Source organism: Cryptomeria japonica, chromosome 2 (genome assembly GCF_030272615.1).
Source record: "Cryptomeria japonica chromosome 2, Sugi_1.0, whole genome shotgun sequence".
NCBI lineage: Eukaryota > Viridiplantae > Streptophyta > Pinopsida > Cupressales > Cupressaceae > Cryptomeria > Cryptomeria japonica.
The window spans coordinates 649,275,476-649,297,262 of record NC_081406.1 but is presented as its reverse complement, the minus strand read 5'-3'; positions in this window follow the sequence as shown (position 1 = coordinate 649,297,262).

The window sequence follows — 21,787 nt, the reverse complement described above, 5'->3', positions numbered from 1 at the left end:
CAAACTATGTCTGCGGCCTCTATGATTACTATTTTTCAGTATGCTTTAGTAGTTTTTTGTGCATCTTTGAAATTCTGACATAACTTTAGAAATATATGCCTAATACTTTGCCGATTAAACTATGTTTTTGCACTTGTTATCTGGTGGATGTGTGGTGTGTATTGCTTTATGTTAAAAGGAATTTTGGTCATATCTTGATTACTGTTTTGGGCATTGAATGGGCCTCATAATATGTATGTGAAGTTCTCAATGCCTCTTATCGCATTAAAATCAATTGCGGCGTATCGATTTAGAGTAGATTTGCTTTAAATGTTTCCTTCTTTCCCTTTTCTCTACCCAAATGAACGTAGAGACAACTTCTAAAATCCCAGAGGTCACTCAATGAACACGTGCAGGTCCACCATCACCGAGTTTCCCATAAGGTTGTTTTCATAGAAGCAATTTTATCGATCAACATAAGGTTGAGACGCCATTTTCTTAATAGTTACATTAGAAAAGTTATAAAAAAGTAGAGGCATTTATCCTAAACAAATTCCTATCAAAGATACTTTGTCATAAAACTCCCTCTTACCAACCTACAACCACACTTGTCAAATGTCACAAGCATTCTAGAATCATTAAACTTGAATGAAGAAAAAAGATTTTGAACAAGTCTTATAATGTGCAAAATATTATCAAGAGTTTTTTATCCTCCCACCACTTAAACACAACTTTACCTTTCCCTTACCAAAAATGTTATTTGGGCTATTCTCATCAAGGAAAACCTCTCCCTCATCATATTCTTTTTTAGAGGCAAACCACTCCTTGTGACGAGTCATGTGTTGGGATTGATTTAAAGTCAAACATCATTACTAACAGTGTTAAATGATTTAAACAAAATAGTAGAATCATCATCAGAGGATTTTATGTGCGGGAATTAACATTCTTTTTCTTAAATTTACACTTCTTCACATGCCCTCTTTTAGCACAATTCCAACACCTTACTCTTTTGGGGGGTCTTAGAGTGTCCTTAAGACTTATCCCTCCTTTCATCTCCTTTAGGCCCTTTCACTTTAGATCCACCCCATACATGCAAGACATCTTGGGAGCTAATATTCACAAACTCTCTCCTCATTTCTACTAAAATAAGTGAGGCAATGAGGTTATTCCTCTTCAAAATTTCACTACCATCACTTATGACAACAATTAGATTTTTTCAAGATCTGGGAAAAAAACAAAGCAACAAGATACACTTATCCTCATCTTCTATCTTAATATATAATGATGTAGGTTGACTTAAAATTAAATTAAATTCATTTAGATGATCAACAATAGATTCACCATCTTTCATTTTTAAAGAATATAACCTTCTCTTCAGATATAACTTATTGGACAATCTTTTAGTTTGATAGATTTCACTTATCCTCTTACAAAACTTATATGAAAAGTATTTTGTAGAAACATTCAAGAGGAAAAATTGGTAAGACAAAATAAAATGGTTGCTTGTCCCTTTCTGTCCAACATCTTCCAATATTCATTGGTCATGATAAGATGTCATTGTCTCTTGTGAAATCAACAATCACTAATCTCTTTCTTCCAAACGATCTTTCATATTGTGTAGCTAGTGTTGGTAAATAGGTGTTTTATAGCTTGCATTATGTTTATAACATAGTGTTTATTATTATGTGTGAGGTGAACCTAAGGGAACCTAGATGGATGTGCATCACTAGGAGATAACATTCTGAGGACCACTTTATGTATTATATTGTAGCATTGGGATTTATATTAAATGTTGGGTCAAGGGTTTGTAATCCCATGGTATTAATCACATGGTTTTATGTAATACCACTTGGTAGTTTTGTGGGAGCTTGTTTCTATAAAAGAAACCACAAGGGTAGTTGTTTGAGGTTACTCAAGTAGCATTTGTAGACGTTGGAAGTATTTCATGGAATGTGTGATTGCATGCTTGTTCACATGGAGTGCTTGTAGAGGGCTTGTGGTTCAAAGGTGTTCATTGTGTATTGTAATGTTGCATTGTTGAATAATACATGGTGGATGGATGCTTTTGGAGGCTGGGTTTTTCCCTGATGAGGGTTTTCATAGGGTATATATTGTGTCATCTTTGATGGGTATATTGTCTATTATTTTGCATATAGATTATGAATACTTATTTACATTGATTTCTCTTTAGAGTTATATGGAAATTGTCATTGTATGGTTGCAAATTTTGCAACATTTGGTATTAGAGCCACGGTCGTGGTTGTATAACCCTAGGTTAAGAAAATCATGTGTTAAAGTTGAATCTATGGAATGCATGATAAAATGAAAGACATGGAAAAATATGAGGGTTTTGGGTTTGTTGTTATGATGGGTTGTTTGCATATTTGGGGTTTGTAAAATGTTGGGTCAAATGGGTTTCTTGGTTGTGCATTCATATGAGGGTTTAATGGGGAAAATATTGAAATAACATCCTAATACAAAATGGACCTCATCATTGGATTCATTTGGCAGAGAGACAAAAAAATAATATTAAATTTTACACCCTTTTGTAAATTTGAAAAAAAAAAGAAAGAAAAAAAAATGTCATACAGCCATACAACTATTAGAATTATAGGGCTATAGAAGAAAAAAAAAAAAATCCCATTGCATTTTATTATCCTACAATAATGAAAAATAATTTTTTTTATTAAGTTTGCATGGGGGGTCGTTTAAAAAATGGAAAGAAAAAATAAAATAAAAATTAAAGTTCTTTGGGGGGTGTCAGACTCCCCCCATGGCCCCGTTACCTCTGCAGACGATATTGTGATACTGCATTGTTCGACGTGTGGTGTAAAACCCACCAATGGCAGTGGTAATCGTCATAAAAGCCCACTTGAAATTTAAACAAAATAATAATTATTTTTATTTTTGCCAATATAAAACAAAATAATTTTGTATGAATGTTTTTTTTCAAAACATGAAAATTAAATTCCACCCAAATCTTTTCAATTAATTTTTTTGCATCGGGTTAGATCCAGGCCAACCCTAGCCCAAAAATATTTAAAAATAAATAAAATTAAAATTAAGGAATAAGGTAGATTGGATAATTTTTTGGAGTTCGTGTATACCGGTTGAGTTGCATATAGCCTAATGGGCTATTTTTCTTCCAAGGAGCATAACATGGGCGTATGATGTCAATTTTTTGACTTCTTATAAACATTGGAAAGGTGACTCATAGCACTATGAAGTGGTATGGTTAATTTTTCTAGATTTTTTTGTTTTATTAGTGTAATTCTTGATGGAAGTTAGATGTACTTTTTTTGGCTTTGAGAGGTCATAACTTGAGAATACAAGGTCAAATTTTGGACTTGAATAGTTGAAAAAAATATTGTTTAGAGTACTATATAGTAGATTAGTTTTGGACCTATTTTGGTATGATTTGTTTGATTTAATTTTAATCTAAGTTGTTTATGGGTTCTTTTGACTATGGTGACTTTATAAATTTATGGAAAGTTAAATCTTGGAGATTTGGAGCTTGTGCCATTGTATACTCAAATTTGTATATCAAATTGCTCTCATTTTGACATGGTTATCAATATTTCATTTGAATTTGTATGTTGCATTGTTGGGTCTACAAGTTGTGGAGTGCTATAGGCGGTATATAATTACATGTCGCATATGTGACTTGGATGTGGGTTGTTTATGCTCGTAGACCTTTCATTTTTTATGCATATTTTGATTGGTGTCTTGATTTAGTCACTTTGTTTGATGATTTGGTTGTCATTTTGAGGAGGAGAGATGGTGTTACCAGGTATGGTCATGATGGAGGACCTATATTGTTTACTATGTAATTTTTAAAAGTGTGACACATTGGGAGATAGATGCTTGTTTAGTTGGAGGTAATCATGGTGTCATGAATGTTTCTTGTGTTTAGGGACTTTGGCATGACATGATTGGATTTGCAGGTACTTTGTTATTGGTGATGGTTTCGGATTATTGATTGGTTATGGTGGTGTATTTTCTTGTTTGAGGATTATGGTTTTACTTTTCCTTTTTGGAGATCATGATATGCATTTGAGTTATTTGGTTTAATCTTAGTTAGAGGATAATTTATCACAATGTCATGGATAACTTGTTTACACATTTCAGTGGGAGATAGTAACAACACAATGTTTGGTGTTTTTATATCTTCTTGGCTTGGAGATCTTGGTTTCAATTGATGTTACTGACATTTCAGTTGTATGTGTGTATGCCTAAATGATCTTCATTTAGGAGATGGTTAGCATGATTCCATGTGTTACTCGGTATCATGGTTTAATGGGAGTCGTTGGCAATGATGTGGATTCACCATTGGATGGTGGATGATCTTCTTTAGTGTTCAAATGTTTGGAGGAGTCCTTAGATCCTATTGTTGTATAAGGTTCTTTCACATTTGTAGGTTCATTGGTAGGAGATGGTTATCTTCATGATATTCAGGGATGTTGACATCTTGGAGATATGGAGGACTTTTGGAGTCTTTGGTTGAGGTGTTGTATATAATTTCATTTGACATGTTATCCTTGTTTGATAGTATGGTTGCTATTATTTCATAGTACACTACTGATTACTAGTTTAGAGTTTTAGCATGTTATAGCTAGTTGATATGTTCATATGGAGCATGTTATCTCCTAGGAGGGGATGGTTAGATTATATTTTCATTTTTGTATTCCTAATTATATAGTTGAATCTTTGACATTGATCTTAGTTGGTTCTCTTGGTATTGAGTAGATGATCATTTGCTTGATTACTTCATGATGATATTATGTTGCATTTAGAGATTGGCATGGATTGATTAGTTATAGGTGCTCATGAATACTTGTAATCATATATGAGGCTTGGAGTTATCTTCTAATGAGAGAAATATAGTTGTGATGGATACTCTTGATGAATACTTGTTTCCCTCTTATGCAATGTAAACAACAAGTGGGAGAATATTGGGAAATAGGTATTTTACACCTTGCATAATGTTTATAAAATGTATTATTTATTATTATATGTGTGGAGCACCTAGGGCAACCTAGATGCACGTGCATAACTAGGAGATAACATTATTGGACTGCTTTATGTGATGTATTGTAACATTGGGGTTTATATTAAATGTGGGATCAATGGTTTGTAATTCCATGTTATTAGTCACATAGTTTTATGTAATACCACTTGGTGGTTTTGTGGAAGCTTATTTCTATAAAAGAAACCACAAGGGTAGTTGTTTGAGGTTAGTCAGGTTAGTATTTGTGGAGGTTGTAAAAATAGCATGAAATGTGTGGTTATAATTATTAATCATATGGAGTCATTGTAGATGGGTTGTGATTCAAAGGTGTTCATGGTGTGTTGTAATGTTGCATTGCTAAATAATAAATGGTAGATGGATGCTTTTGGAGGTTGGGTTTTTCCCTCATGAGAGTTTTCCCAAGGAATATATTATGTCATCTTTGATTGGTATGTTGTCTATTCTTTTGCATATGTATTATGGATACTTGTTTGGATCGATTTCTCTTTGGGGTTACGTGGAAATTATCATTGTATGGTTGTATATTTTCCAATAGCCAATGCCATTTAATTTCTCAGTATCCATGTGAGAAGTAGAAGTCATGGATTACAAACCTCTTCTCAATTCTATAAAACCACACAATAAAACCTCCCACTGCAACAAAAAACTTCAATGTTTAAAGAGAAAAGTATCCCCCTCTTAACAAAATTGTTATCTTTGATACCAAATATTGAAAACAAGGTGAATATTGCAATTTTAACTTCATGTGATTGAAAATGTGAAAAAAATTATCAAAACTGAAATAATAAAGTGATTGCAGCATGATATAAAAATCAGTAACCAAATGAGACACTAGATTTGCATGCTCCACCGAAGAAAGATGGTAAATATATTATTAATCTTCAAAAGAGATATAACAACAATAATACATTTCACTGATCCAACCAAACTCATTATCACTTGGATACCTACAAATAACTCATCTAAAATTGTTATGCCATGGCTCCAATTTATAGCAAAATATGTGAGAAAAACTATTGTTGCTTCCTAAAATAAGAGGCAAGAAACAAGTTGCAAAAACCAATGCCTAGGAAAGTGAAAAACCATTAAAAATAATAAAATACTAATTTACTTCAAATAAATCCAACATAGGTGCCTAACTCATAGCCATTCAAATCATTAGCTTCTTGGGTGCTTTGTACTCCTTGATGACTTTTTGGATCACCCAACATATAACCTTTCACCTTACAATCTTGGGTGGCCAAAGCATGAATTTTCATATCCCAAGATGGATGCCTAAGAGAGTGAATTTTATCCATTTTGACTTATTCTTATCGATATTATGTTCACCTCTTGAAAATACAATTACAACTTGCCATGAAATACAAAAACCATTTTTTTTTCTCTCAGGTGGGGACACTTTCCAAGGACTATGGAGACCCATGAATGACATAAGATTATAAAGGTTAATGTCACCTTATCCTAGCAATTGGAGCATATTATCTTCTTTTTAGTGTTAATGTATTTTTTAAATTTTTCTAGTGGGTTACTTATTTTTCCTACACTTTTATTTATCTTGTTGAGGTTCATAACATGAGTTTGACTAGGATATGATGGTGTGTCCCCTTACATAAAAGGTGGCATATCCATCCTTAATCCAAGTGGAATATTCCTTAAAGGGTGGAACTTTTATTATTTTTAGACTACTTGATGGTCACATTCTATTGGTTGGATTTTCCACCTCCATTCTATCCTTTGTTCTATATAAACTCACTATATAGCTTACATTTTCATTCTTTTGTATGCACTGCAATGCTCTTGCATAAGTTGACATTCATGTATTTTGACTCATGCAATCATTCTTTTGCAACATCTCTTTGATCTCCCAATGCAATCTTGTCATCTTAACATTTTCACATTTCTTAGAACCAGGGGTCTATAATTATTTTGTTTCACTTACAATTTTATATTCTATATCTAGAAGTCTCTTATTTTTCATGTAATCTTATCTTATCTTACCTTATCTTATCTCTATTTGTCTCATTGCATACGATTAAGGAACTTGATACCATACTATTTAGTCTCATCTCTCAATCTTGTTTATATAAGCAAGGAACCATATGCACATTTTATCCAATATTTGAGAAATAGGTCCAATCCATTATGGCTATATTCAAGAAATATTTTTATCTTGTTGTTGTCTTGTGGAAGGCATATTTTAATTTTGTAGACAGTCTTGGGAATTTGAGTCTATTGGTGACTCTAATGGTTGAAATGTGAAATCTAACTATTAATGGCGACCTTGGTCATTTAGAGAGGTATGTGGAGTAACTAGTGCAAAGTATGTGAGATTTAGAGTTTTATAGATCACGAGTCAAGGAGAATAGTCAAAACATTCAAAATTTGAAGTTTTGAGGATTAGGGATTGGGGAAACCTTATAACCCATACCAATTGTCAAGGATTGGATATTAGGAGTATTTATCAAAGTAAATAAATAATAATGTCTCCACATATTTGACCCTAAAATGATGTATGAAGAAATTTATTGAAGAGTGAGGATTATTGATACAAAAGAATTCATACCATAAGCTATGCAAATAAGGATAAGTCCAAACATATGATTTCGATTAGATAACATAGTGAAAAGTGTTGAGGATCAGGGTCTAGGGATAACATATAAAAGGTATTTGGGTAAGGGATGGCAAAAGATTTGATTGAAAGGAAAGTTTATGTAAAGGATTGGAGAGTCAAGGTTTAGATGAAAATAATGTGAATATAGAAAAGTGTATAACTTCAACAAGGATAAGTGAAGAAATGGAGATTATGGGGAATGGATCTCAAAAAGGAAAACTCTAATATCTTGATAAGGAAAGTGGAGGTTAGATAAAAGGTATTCCAAGATGGTAAAGTTTTATATCTTGACATGGGAAGGAGAAAAAAGGAGAGTTGAGAAGAAAGGCACACTAGGACTTGGGAAACTTTAAAATTTTAACACAAGCACATTCCTTAGGAATTTAAACATAAAATCTCCATGCTTAGAATTTTTTTGGATATTTTGCAACATCTAACATATGATAGGCACATGGGGGATGATGAAGAACAACACATGTGCAAGCTTTGACTAAGGGATCCATTAGGAAACAATTAGGAAACATATTAGTTTGATTATCTATGATGGCCTAAAGAAGGCTAAAATACATGAGGACCATGACTCACACGAAATGGATAAAATTAAATGAGGTATCAATAGAACTTAATCTTTGTATTCAAGTTGAATGATTATGGAATTGTAATATGGTGAAATGTGAATGAAAGATCAAGAGGAAAACTACCCTTTCCCTCAAAGGAGAGATGAGAGTTTCACTATGAATTTACCTTCAAACACTTTTCACCTAGTTACATTGGAAGAGGAGAGGAGAATTCACTAAATTCAACCTTCAAAGATGAAGATTGAATTATTAGTGAAATGTGAATGATAAGTTGATCCCCTCTTCCTTGTTTGAAATAGAAAGGAATTGCTTGAACTATATAGTGCAAAAGTGACAAATAACTGATTATAACTTGAGATTGGAGTATGGGATGAAAATGTGCACCTGATCCTGGCAGTAATATGTCGAGACAAAGTTGCCCTATGAATTTGAGGAAAAGTTTGGATCGTGGCGGGAATGTACACGGTCCTCCGAAAAATCCACGAAACAAAAATGGTTTTTCCACCTCTACAAATGGAGATTGAATATGAAAGTATAGCTATGCACCTACAACCTACAAACAAAAAAGAGAGGAAAATGGGTTGGGATTGGGGGTTTGCCTTTAGGTCAAACCCCAGTTTTGGAATTAACTAAGTAATGAAAGAAAGTACTTGCAAGTAGATGTAAATGAAAGACTGAATTGTAAATCACCTAAAGGGAGGTTGTGATAGCAATGTTGATAGAAATACTTGTGTGGAATTGAATGTTGGAATCAATCTCCTCTTCAATGGTTGAATCCTTGACTTGAATGCAACACCTAGCCTTGAAGGGAGACTTGAGAATGCTCAATGCTGGAAAAGAATGCTTGAATGCCCTTGAATGCTTGATCTCATGTAAACTTCCCACTCATCCAGCTTATTGAACCTCCACTTCTGCAAATGAGAGGACAAATGCCCCTTAAATACATGTTGAATTTGATTTTTGTCACAGGTCGACATTGGGGGAGTTTCCTGTCCAATGCACAACCTACAATGCACCCCTAGGAAGGGTCCTGCCCCAAAATAGGGTAGGGACATGGGCGCCACGCCCCTATCCTGGGAGGATAAGTGAGCCACGCCCCTATCCAAGGGGGGATAGGAGTGCCATGCCCTTGTCCTAGCCCTTTCTCCAGGGCAGAGTGCAGACAGGGTGGTGTGGAGGCCAAGAAAGAAGCTAGTTCTAAGAGTTGAGCAGTCTTCGGTCTCTGATCAGGCTAGAGGATTCGATCTCACGTACGTGAGGACCCTAATGCAATCTAAAATTGCTAGGGTCATAATTTTATGACACTACATTTAGCCCCCACTTTAGCAGGAGTATGAGCGTACGCCAATACTATCAGTTAAAGTACAAGGAAACAAGATTGAAAGACTTTTACCACATCAAGGAGGCAAGATGCACCAAGCCCCCAATGGAATTAGGATCTTACGACTTCAATTGACAAAATAAAAGGGAAGATCGAGAAGGGGAGAACCATGACTGCAAGTAGCAAAGTTCCCTTCACTATGAGTCATGAAAGAAAGGATACCAAAGATTACAAAGCAAAACAAAGTTCACTAAGTAATTCTAAGTATCAAAGAAGGAAAATATGAGCGGAGTGTATGCCCCCATGTTAAAGCAATCACACGTGCCTTATCAGAAGTGATTTCTTTAAGGTAGGATACACTCAATGGAAAGAGAAGGGAGGGAGCACGTTATCGCAAGGAATTAGCCCCCAATCGAGGAATAAACCCAAAGATAATGAACACAAAACACGAGGTAGTGTTGCTTTCCTCAGGGTCAGTATGCTATATGATAACTCATGTATATCATGTATGTATATGTACATATAATAATCATAATTCCCCAAAGAAGGACACTACCTTAGAAGAAAAGGAAGAGAGGATGTCTTTTGAGTCAATACAAAAGAGACCAAGAAAAGATCTCAATGTTTTGCATCATCCCCAAGTAGACATTAAGGGGACAATAGAAGAACAAGGATACACATAGAAGAATGGTCACAAAAGAGCAAGAAAGGATAAAGAGAGAAGATCTACAGTGCTAATATTGCTAATCTAGCACAACATCCACCTCCTGATCTTGTTGATCACTATTTCGAAAAGTCGAGCAACACGTCAGAGGAGTGACATTGAGCACAACAGATGGAGCTATCACAAGATCCAAACAAGGACTATGCTCATGTTGTAAGTCACTTTGTTCGATTCTAGGAGCTAGGATTAAGGTTTGTGAAAATTCAGTTGATAAATGCTTGTCCACATCAACATATTCATACTCACTATCAGAAGCATTAGGAGTTATATTGTCATTATGAATAACATTTTCACCTATTTCTTCATCAAAGTTTAGAGAAAGAGCAACAAGAACATGAATAGGAGTAAAACCATCACATGTTTTGTGCAACTTATGATTTGGAGATGTAGGTTTAACATCTTGCTTGGGAGAAAGGGAAATCATGTCAACTATCAGAGTCTGAGGAGATTGAGTATTTTGAGGGATAGCTTCACGAACTCAAACATGACATCTTTGTCGGCGTTCTCTCGCACAATGATTCTGTCAAGTCTTAGTAGAAGGTTGTGAAGGAGGAGGAACACTTGAAAAAGTAGAAATGTTTTTATCGTTGATAGTTGAAGGTTTAGGTTGAGGTCCTTTTGGTTGAACAAGAGGAGAAGAATGCGTCTTCTATCGATAAGAGGAAGGAGGTGGAACTACGCCATAGAAAGGAGGAATGTTAGGTGTAGGAAGAAGACTAGGTCCATCATGAGGAGGAGGTATAGGTCTAACCTTAGGAGAAATATTTTTGTTCTCCTTAGGAGAAGGTATATTCACATCCATAGGAATAGGTTGACGATCTTCCTTAGGAGGGAGATTAGTTCTATCTGTGAGCGGAAGAACCTCATCTTGAAGAATATTAGGAATGTCAAGTGTTGGGGATCTAGGTTGACTTAAAGATAAGATTATATCTTTCTTCCATTTTTGATAAGATTGAAAAAGAGCATCGCTCCTTGATGGGAGAGATTGAAATTGTTTAGGCCAAAAGAAATCAATAGGAATACTGGGGCTTCTTTCAGATGGACGAAATAAGCTATGGTTCACGGTTATGATTGTAGACACCTAAAATTGTCCAGTTTAATTAAATAAATATCTTTATTTATTTAATTACTTTAGCCTAATTCTTCTATTAATTAAATAAATCTTTATTTATTTAATTCATTCATTTATCCTCTTCTAGCTTTATTTCTCATTTAAATAAATACAATTATTTATTTAAATTACCCTTTTCCCAAATTAAATAAATATCTTATTTATTTAATTAATCCCACTTCTTCTATTAATTAAATAAATCTTTATTTATTTAATTAATTCATTAACCTTTTCTACCTATGACACATGTCATTCATCTCTTAATTCCTACACTACCTACCCTTTCATTATTTTATTATTTCTTTTACCTACCCTCTAATCATAGTCGACCATTTATCTTTTACACCTCTCAATCTTGTCCCTCCATTTCATATAGTGTCTTTTATACAAGGAGATGTTTTCTTCATTATCAACCCTAATCAATCTATTCTGATTAATTGACGACCCAACTAGGCTTTCAAACTTTCATATGTGATCCTACTTGCAACCACATTTCCATTCTTTGTTGAGCTCTTGTGCACATAAAATCTGAGAGCAAATATATCAAGCAAGATCAATGGAGATATGAAGATTGGAGATCCAAACCCTATTGGACATGTGATGGTATAATCTTTGTGATTTCATTTGATTTGCATTGTCTTAGGTAATCTTCATATGTTATGGCGGATCTTTGTTGTTGTTAGGCTAGGGTTTTGTGGTTAAATCTATTTAGTCTTTCAATATTGTTGTTTCTATTTTTACCATAAACATTTTGGCACGCCCCATGGGACATGGATTTTTGTTAGATCTGTGTTTTTTGTGGGTTTTTTAAACCCTACATTGTTGTTTTGTAAAACAATTTGGAGAATAACCTTGTGCAACTAGGGTTTTGGACACAAAATCAAGATCTTGGAGAGATTCGATCATATCTCACAAATAGCTTGGAAATTTTGTACCAAATTATTTTTCCAGGTTGAAGACAGTATCAAGAGCTCTCAAACCAAAATTCAGATATATTGGAGCATATTTTAATTTTCTATGAATTTTTTATGAATTTTCATAAAAAATTAATTTTGAGAGAAATGAGCGAATTTTTTGGATTTTCTTACATTTTTGGAAATCTCTCATAATTATACACAGGATCTATTCTTTGTGATTTTAAGTTTGATGCAAAATATTTCCTAAAAAATTGGATCTTTAAAAATTAGGGTTTTTCATTGTTTTGATCAGCTTTCACAAACGGCTTTGAATTTTGGCATCAAAATTTTTTTTCAGGTCATTAACATTATCGGAGATTTTTACTAAAAAAATCAGAGTTTTTGGAGCATATTTGAAATTTCTATGAATTTTTTATATATTTTCATGAAAAATTAATTTTGAGAGCAAATTAGTGAATTTTTTGGATTTTCTTATATTTTTGGAAAGCTCTCTGATTTATCCACATAATATATTTTATTTTATTTTAAATTTGATGCAAAATCAATCCTCAAAAATTGGATCTTTGAAAATTAGGGTTTTGCATTATTTTGCTCATATCTCACAAACTGCTTGGATTTGTTGCAGGAAGTTTTTTATGCAGGTTTGGAAGGTCATCAAGAGTATCTAGTAGAAATTTTAGATTTTTTGGATCCATTTTGCATTTTATATGAATTTTTTATGATTTTTCATAAAAAAATAATTTTTGGAGAAAATTAGCAAATTTTTTGGATTTTCTTACATTTCTGGAAATTTATTGAAATTTTACAGGTGATCTTTTTTGTGATGAATCAAATCTTTGAATTGGTCAACAAAACACATTGTTGAAGGCCCCTATTTCACAAAGTCTTTTGGGTCTAAAATTTACCTAACTTGTGTGCTTGCAGGAAGGGGTGATCATTTGAAACAATCCAAACTAGTAATAGATCTTTGTTGCAGGACCTTGGCAAGGGTTTTTAATTTTCCATTGTGTGCCTTGTTTTCATAGATTAGCAAACACTTCAATTGGTGCACTAAAATTGAACCAATGTCTTTTGTGTCTTGGGCAATAGGCTCTTTTTGTTTCATCTTTAGAGGGTCTGTCTCCCCGTGTGGTCACTAGGACTACTAGCGAGGAGAGAATGACCCAAGTGGTAGAGAGGAAAACCTACCTCTTCCAAACCACTATAAACAACTATATCCATGGTGAAAACTATGGATAACGTGTGCTAATTAGTTCATACCGACACTATGTCTCCCCATAAACCCGTTTTGATCAAATTTATTTGATCAGTTGTAGGGCGTAACCCCTACCGGCTGGGAGCCTTCTGTATTTACAGAGCTGAAAGTGCCGCATGTATGGCCACACGAGCGGATGCCCTTACTAGCACCTTTTTGTTTTAGAAGCCCAAAATCCTTCCTCTGGAGCGGCCCACACACATACGGTTCTTAGTAGAGATACAAAGTTCACCACGGGGAGTTTTCGTGGGGACTGATGTTTGGCTGCCCCGAGAAGTGAGTGCCGAGGGTGGAGCTAGTGGGGTCAAGCATCTAAGTATCCGCTCTAAATTGCGTAGCCTCATGTGGGATCAACAACTATTGTCCTGGCCAGCCATAAGAATTGTGCTTGTCTTATTTTGAACAATCAAACATTCCAGACCAAACATCAAAACATTGTGTCTTTTGTGTCTTCAAGTGTATGCAAAACAATTTTACATCAAACAAAACACTTTATTTGAGTCATTTTGAGTCTAAACACTTGCAAACATTGAGTCCTCACCAACACTGTGTCATCTTGTCACGAAAAAACAGTCAAAAAATTCAGATTTGGTCACAACAAACAACTTCACAAATTGGAAAAATTTACAGTCCAACAAACAAGAGCAATCAATTTCAGAATTCTTGAGCTTCCTAGGTTATTTCTCCAGGTTCTCATCTAGCATTCAACCTACCTTTGGGTCTCACAAAGTTCATCATTGCTTTATACCTTGCATTACATTCACATTTGTCTAAACTTGAGTCAAAAGGTCACTTGCTTGTCCTCGTCATACTTTGTCAACACACTACATACAACAACATTTTGCTAAGTGGTCCCTCATCAAGGTCTATCACCTTTGGGTCGCATTTGGTCTTACTTAGAGTCAAGGTCAACTTACCTCATCAAGAGAAACTATCATCTCTTTGGAAGCCACACATACTCTACTACATACATACTTGGTCTTACACTTTGGACATTGCAAGTACACCTTAGATTCATTTACATTCCATCCAACTCTTGGTCTTCCATACTCTTTCCATTTTCATCTAGTCTCACACATCTTGGTCAATACCTAGTTCATGGTTGAAACCCGTTCCCAAAAATCTAGGAGAGAAGCTAAAGAGGCTCAAGAGTCCGCAAACATGAGTGCCTATGAGTATGATAATGATATCTTTTTCAATTCTGATCATACTACATTACCTGACATGGATGCTTATAGAAACATTCCAAATATTGAGAACATGGACACTACAAACAACAATGATACACACAATGACAATATGGACAACATTTCAGTACATTCAACAGAAGTGGAAGACTCCATTATGGATCCCCGCTTCAATCGATTGGTTGAGGAAATAATGAGGAGACATAGACAATACTTATTACAAGTGATGGCACAAAGTGGAGCCAAGATTCCTCATGATTTTGACATGTCTCAAATAATGGCAAATCGACCTTTGCAACAACCTCAACTCAACATGGATCAAAGGAGGCCTAATACTGGAGGCAATAAAGGACCACATCTTGTGCCTGAATCACCATCATCTTTGTTTCAAAAACCAGAGGTCCCATACACACATGGTCAAGCATATGATACTCACCTTCGCAGACCATTATGGAAGTCTTATGCAAAAAAATATACTCAATCACATACCAATGCTAAGGACCAACCACCAAAGCAATTGGATATCAAAAGGCATGTTCAAAATTTGGACACAAGGAAACCCCGTGTCAAATTTGGGGGCAACACGCTAGAACAAACTCATGACATGCCTGTAGAGTATGGTATACATGGACAAAGCAGATACTCCATTCCTCATCATGACTCTATACCAAGTGGTCCATATACACAACATCATTATAGACCTCCTCCATATGAACATGTGTATGATCAATATCATCCATATATGCAACATGCTCCTCCTCCACCCGGTGGTTCATGCATGGGGTATGGTCCAAGAAGTCAGTCTCCACCTAAGAACAATTTGGAGCAGCAAATCAAGGACTTACAAAAGAAAATGGAGGACATAAATACACTGAAGCTAGCTTACACAATGAGAGACATATGTCCTTATCCATTTGACAAAAGCATTACAATGCCTCCATTTCCTACACACTTTGTGACACCTAAGTTTGATAAGTACAGAGGAAAAGGAGATCCTAAGGCACATATAAGACAATTTTTCATAGCTTGCATTGAGGTAGCAGCAGAAGAGACATATTTGATGAGATTATTCCCACAAAGCTTAGGTGATCAAGCTATGGAATGGTTCTCCCAACTCCCACCTGGAATTAAGTCATGGGGTGACTTAGCAGAGGCATTTATCCAACATTTCTCATACAACATAGAGACAAACATATCAGTCACCCCTTTGTGCAACACCAAACAAAAGGATGGAGTCTTTTTCATCATTTTTATAAAGATGGAGGAGCATAGCCAGCAGATGCTCTTGTGAAATTCCACAAAAACAAATGGTAGAGATGTTCACCCAGAATGTTAACAAAGACATTGGTTATGACCTAAGAAAAGCTTGTTTGTCCATCTTCAAGGACATCATTAAAAGAGGCTTAGCAACACAGAAGGTCCTAATTGAACAAGGAGTCATCAAAATATTCAAAGAAAACAAAGAGGACTATAAACGAAAAGACAAGCCAAGATTTTGGAATAAAAACATGAACACAATCAATGATGGTGTTGTGGATGCCAATATAGTGCGACCTAAAATCGTTTTTTCTGGATTAAGCTCCACAAACAATCAAGTGAATACTCAAACAACTTCAAAGTCACGAAGGAAGTACACTCCATTGGGAGAACCACTAGAGTCAGTTTTCAAAAAGCTAGTGAAAAACAAAATAATAACAATTCCAGTTTTGCCTCCATATGAGCCAAAGGTTAAACCAAATTGGTGGAATGATGTTGAATATTGTGAATTTCATAAGAGCAAGGGTCATAAAATAAGAAATTGTCATCAGCTAAAGAACATCATACAAGATATCATTGATAGAGGTGACATTGAGATTGAAGGACACTCTTCCAATCAAGAACATGAAATGTTTAAAGAACCATTCACAAAACATGACAAGGGAAAAGCTAAAGCCACAGATGAGAAAACCAACTATACCAGAGCATCCTATAACTATGATTCAACTATCAATCACATTTCGATGGACAATTATGTCTCTACCATTATCATCAAGGACAAAACACCTGAGAATTCTACCCAAAGACCCAAGATTGTCCTAAAAGGCATTGGATCTTCTTCCGAACCTACCTCTGAATGTAATGTTACAACCCATCAAGGTAAATTCACTTTGCAAGGTGCTCCAGCTAAAAATATTGACTTTTCATCAACAAAACCTGAGTATGACCTTGTAGAACAGTTAGGGAAGACACCCACGCTCATCTCCATCATTGAGCTCTTACGCATATCCCCTACACATAATTCCATTCTTGACAAAAATTTTGAGAGACACTTTTGTCCCGATTGATCTGAACGTGGACCAGTTTCAAGCCATGGTGGGATACCTTTCCATTCCACACTCCCTCACATTCACAGAAGCTAATGACGCCTCCATAAGTTAACCACATAATGCACCATTGCACATCAAATCCTTCCTACACAAACATCGAATAAAATGAGTCCTAATAGATGGAGGAGCAGGTCTAAACATTTGTACATTGAGCACTATTAAACAATTGGGATATTCTGATAAAGCTGTGAATTCTACAAACAAAATTACCATCAATGCATGTGATGATGAAGAACGTTCATCAAAAGGTACAGTCACCTTGCCTCTTAGAGTTGGGCCAGTTACAAAGGATGTGGTTAGTCATGTCCTAGACCTCGATCTCACATACAACATATTGCTAGGACGTCCATGGATTCATGAGATGAGTGTAGTCTCATCTACATATCATCGATGTATCAAGTTTCCACACAATGGAGTTGAAGTAACCATCAAAGCTAACCCAAATCCATTCATATATTGCAACAATTTGCGACCTAGATCAGAAATAACAATTCCAGTTAATAGAGAAGCAACTCCATCCTTGACATATGTGGATCCAGAATCCTTGAAACCTTCGGCATCAAAACAAACAGACCTCAAAGAAAAGTCCAGGGTTAAAGACATGGGATGTGGTGGGTATATCTTTCATGTTGATCAACTCCCACTATCTCCTAAGACATTCAGTCGACAAGAACAATCTATAAATAATTTTCAATGCCAAGGAATTGGGTGTGAACCACCTAGTGTTGTGGCTACTAAGTCTGAATGCAAATCTCATCTAGTGGTGCAAGCAACTCTTGATATCAATAGTCCCAAGAGTGTTCCAGCAAAGATTCTATTGAGCGTATCGCCATCCCTCTTGAGAACTCACATAGATTTACCATTTCATCCACTCATTCCATTTCCAGTCCGCTCCTAGAGTTGGATCAACAAAAATCAGAAAAGCCCTTACTCATTAGGGATCACAAATCAAGCTATGAAAAGAAAAATCTAAAAGTCAAAAATAAAGAGAAGTCCTTCAGTCCAAATCAAAATCAAAAGCTATTGGACTTTGAAAAAATCAAGGTCAAGGATGAAAATGATATGAAAGCAAAAGAACAAGAGTTGATCTCCCCTAATACCAAAATAACTGGGGGCAAAATTTATAAAATTTCAAGTAAAAAAGAATACGTGTTGATCCTTAGTCTCTATCATGTCATTCTACTTTCACTTTTTTTCACAATCATAAGCCTTCATCACTCATCCACTTGTTCCACACATCTTTTCCCTTATGGCAATACATCATGGACCTTTAATGGAACTTCCTTGAAGGACTTTGTTATCAGGGGTGCCCAAACTTCTTTAGGTGACATGCATATGGGCCTACGTAGTCCACACACTAGTAATTCTATCTCAGTTCCTTCATCAAGGAAGATAGTCACTCGAGCTACACATCATTCAGTCAACGAACGACGCAACTACAATCATAAGGTTAAGCCTCATACATTTGAGGTGGGTGACTTAGTTCTCAAGGAAAATCCTCAAAATCAGCAAGACAAAGAGAAGAAGGGCAAGTTTGAACCAAATTGGCTTGGTCCTTACATCATCACAACAGTATATGGATGTGGTGCATATCAGCTCTCAACCACTAAGGGTAAACCTTTGGAGGATCCTATCAATAGCATGCACCTTCACAGATTTTACACATAGCTCTTCAGAGTATCCTAATTCAAAAAATAAAATAAAAAATAAAAATAAAAAAAAATAAAATACAAAAAAATTGAAAAACAGAAAAACATTTTTCGTCCAACGGTGAAAACCACTTCGGTGGTACCCTGGGCAGGTACCATGGTGAAAACTGGGTCACCGACACCATGTGTAGAGACATTGCTCCTCCCTCCTTCAGGATTCACTTTCATCCTTTCACTTTGCACACACTCACAATCTATTCATTCATAATAAACTTACCCATTCCCATCATGGCTTGTTATTGATCTACCTAAGATTCATTAGCCATCCATAATAATCCTTCCTTTTCACTCCTTTTCATCCATAATAAATCAGCTCCTATCTGTGGCTAAGGCAAATCTTACGTCTAGTAATGGGTGTGGAACTGAGAGCATCACATGTTTTGAGGAGTACAGTTTCTTCCACTTTTCTTCAGTCTATCCGCGTACAATCCTCAATAAAGCAACACTTGCATCACCAATCCGTAATAAAGTTTCATCTTCCCCACAATAAAGTATCAGTTGCATGGATTCAATCAGTTTCAGATGAGACACATCAACAATAATGGACTTCAACAAATCAAATCTTTCAACAGACTCAGACAACATTATGGTTCAATGCTATCTATCTGTTTGTGAAAGTAAACATTGTGACCACAATCAAATAGACTTATACAAGTGACAAGAGACACTAAAATTGAGGACTACAGTGGATGTTGGTGTCGAGTCTTGGTTTACTTTTGATTTTATCTTTCTGGTGACATGTCTTTTAGCTTTTCCAGGATGTCTCTGACTAGAGATTCTATCTCCAAGATGTCTTTGACTAGAAAGGCGAGGATGGGGTATCGTCACCTATTTGTATTTGTTGTCTGTGGATTGTCTCTTAGTAATGCTATGACTTGTCCAAGGATATGAGGACATTGTGAGTCTAGTGTGAACTGGGGCATTCCTTGTTTGTGACTGTCTGATCTCCATGCAAACAGGTACAATGACTTTCTGGGTCGAACATATGCCTCGATTGTCATAACCTACTTGCCATAATAAAGCTCAATGATGATAACGCACAAGAAGCTCTTTCACTTTTATATCTTCTACCTTTCATCCCCCTTTCTTGATTGACTTCCATTGTCCTTCTTGAGTCTGTGTAGCCTGCTATCACACAATTGAGTATAATGACACACCAAAAACATTTGCATCTCATGTAGTTTCACTTGCATTGTCACATATAAGCATTTCATACATACATATAGATATCACAATTGCATCACATCCTGCACACAACACATGTTAGCACATTTTACATTCTCATCATGTATATAGTCATTTGCATAATCATATTCATCCACATTTCATACATTCACATTTGCATATGCATAACATATTAAAAACATAAAAGAACAAAAACATTGCATTTTCCTCATGTACATATTTGCATCCATATCATAATCATCACATAGAAACATAAGCATCATGAAACATCTCATCACATGGGTACACATGCATATAGTTGCCACAAGGATGAATCATCTCATATATATAATCATAAGTGTCATGATACAATGATGTCCAAATCATATGGCTACAATCACCCGAAGGTGTCTACATCATCATACAAAATGGTACAAAAACTGATACATAGGGAGCCCTCTAAGGCTATGATGAACTCCCTCCCTCGAAGCCGCCTAGCCTTGATGGAGTCTAAGCCCTGGAAAGACCCGCCCTAGGATCATCTCCCCTGCCCCCCCTATCTGGTGGTGGTGGAGGACCCATAACCTCACCGTTGGACGCCTGTCTCCTGTCCCTCCCTCTAGTGGTCGTCATTGTCCACGATGGTCTCCGAAAGCTCCTAGCTTGCTACTTTGGTGGCACAACCCCATAGTATAGGTCTCTTTAGTAGCTCATCCTCCTCTCCCCCCTATACCTATGGCTGCTCATGCCCCTGTACCTATGGCTGCTCATGTGGCTGCCCCTGCCCCTGTCCTCGTCCCTGTCCCTGTACTTGCCTGGGACCCTGTGTTGTTGGCACCTGTAATGGTAAACCACCTCGACCTCTCACCACCCAAGCCTATCTCTCCTCCCCACCCTCTCTCCGTGGAGCCACTCTCCTCTCTCTGCGGAGCCACTCGCCTCCTCCGTCGGCCTCTACCTCTGCCATTTCCATCATCATCCTCATCACCCCCACCATCTCCATCTCTCTGCTCCCCTGGGTCTGTCAATCGTGGAACTTGATGCTCAGCCCAATATGTAGTTTACTCTGCATCCATCCCTGCATCCTCTATCTTTGGCCACATATCCCAAGGCACGAACACCATCTCTACCAATTGCATCACTGCCTGATCATATGATAATAACGACCCGAAGTGTGCCTGATCCCTTACTGTCCGAGCATACATCCCGAAACCCCGTGGCATCCGCTAAATCCTGTTGAACTGCCTGCAAACCCTGTCAACCAACTGCCTCTCCAGTACATAGGGCGTCCGCCCAATCAGATACCTGCTCCTGAAGGTGTATGGCAGCTCCACTATGTCATCCTCCCACTCCTGGCACTCTCAGTATGGTCTCCATACCACAGTGTCAATCTCATCGATGACCCGACGCCAATACTCCAATCTCTCGATCTGTGGCTGAGATGTAATCATATCATATAAATGAACAAAATTGCGCCCATGGTCCCTGCCTTTGAAATGAATTAGTCAGGTAACCGGCATATGCTCATAAGCCCATACCTGCAATAATGTCACTCTGTAGCCCAATCCTACGGATCCATGGTATACAAACTGATGAAGCTCATAGTACAAATGTGCAAACACGCACGGTCCCCAGGCATATCTGGTGTGTTGTGTCACCAGTATCTCCAATGTGCTCCCCCAACCCATAGCTAACCCTCGTGTCGCCCTATCCAGACATAGGAACCCACTGATCACTCCCGCCAATACTGATGGTAGTGTCAATCTTGTCCATGTCATCGTGTCCCAAGCCATGTGTCCTGCCCTCATCTCCAGTCCGGGATCCTGAAACACTCAT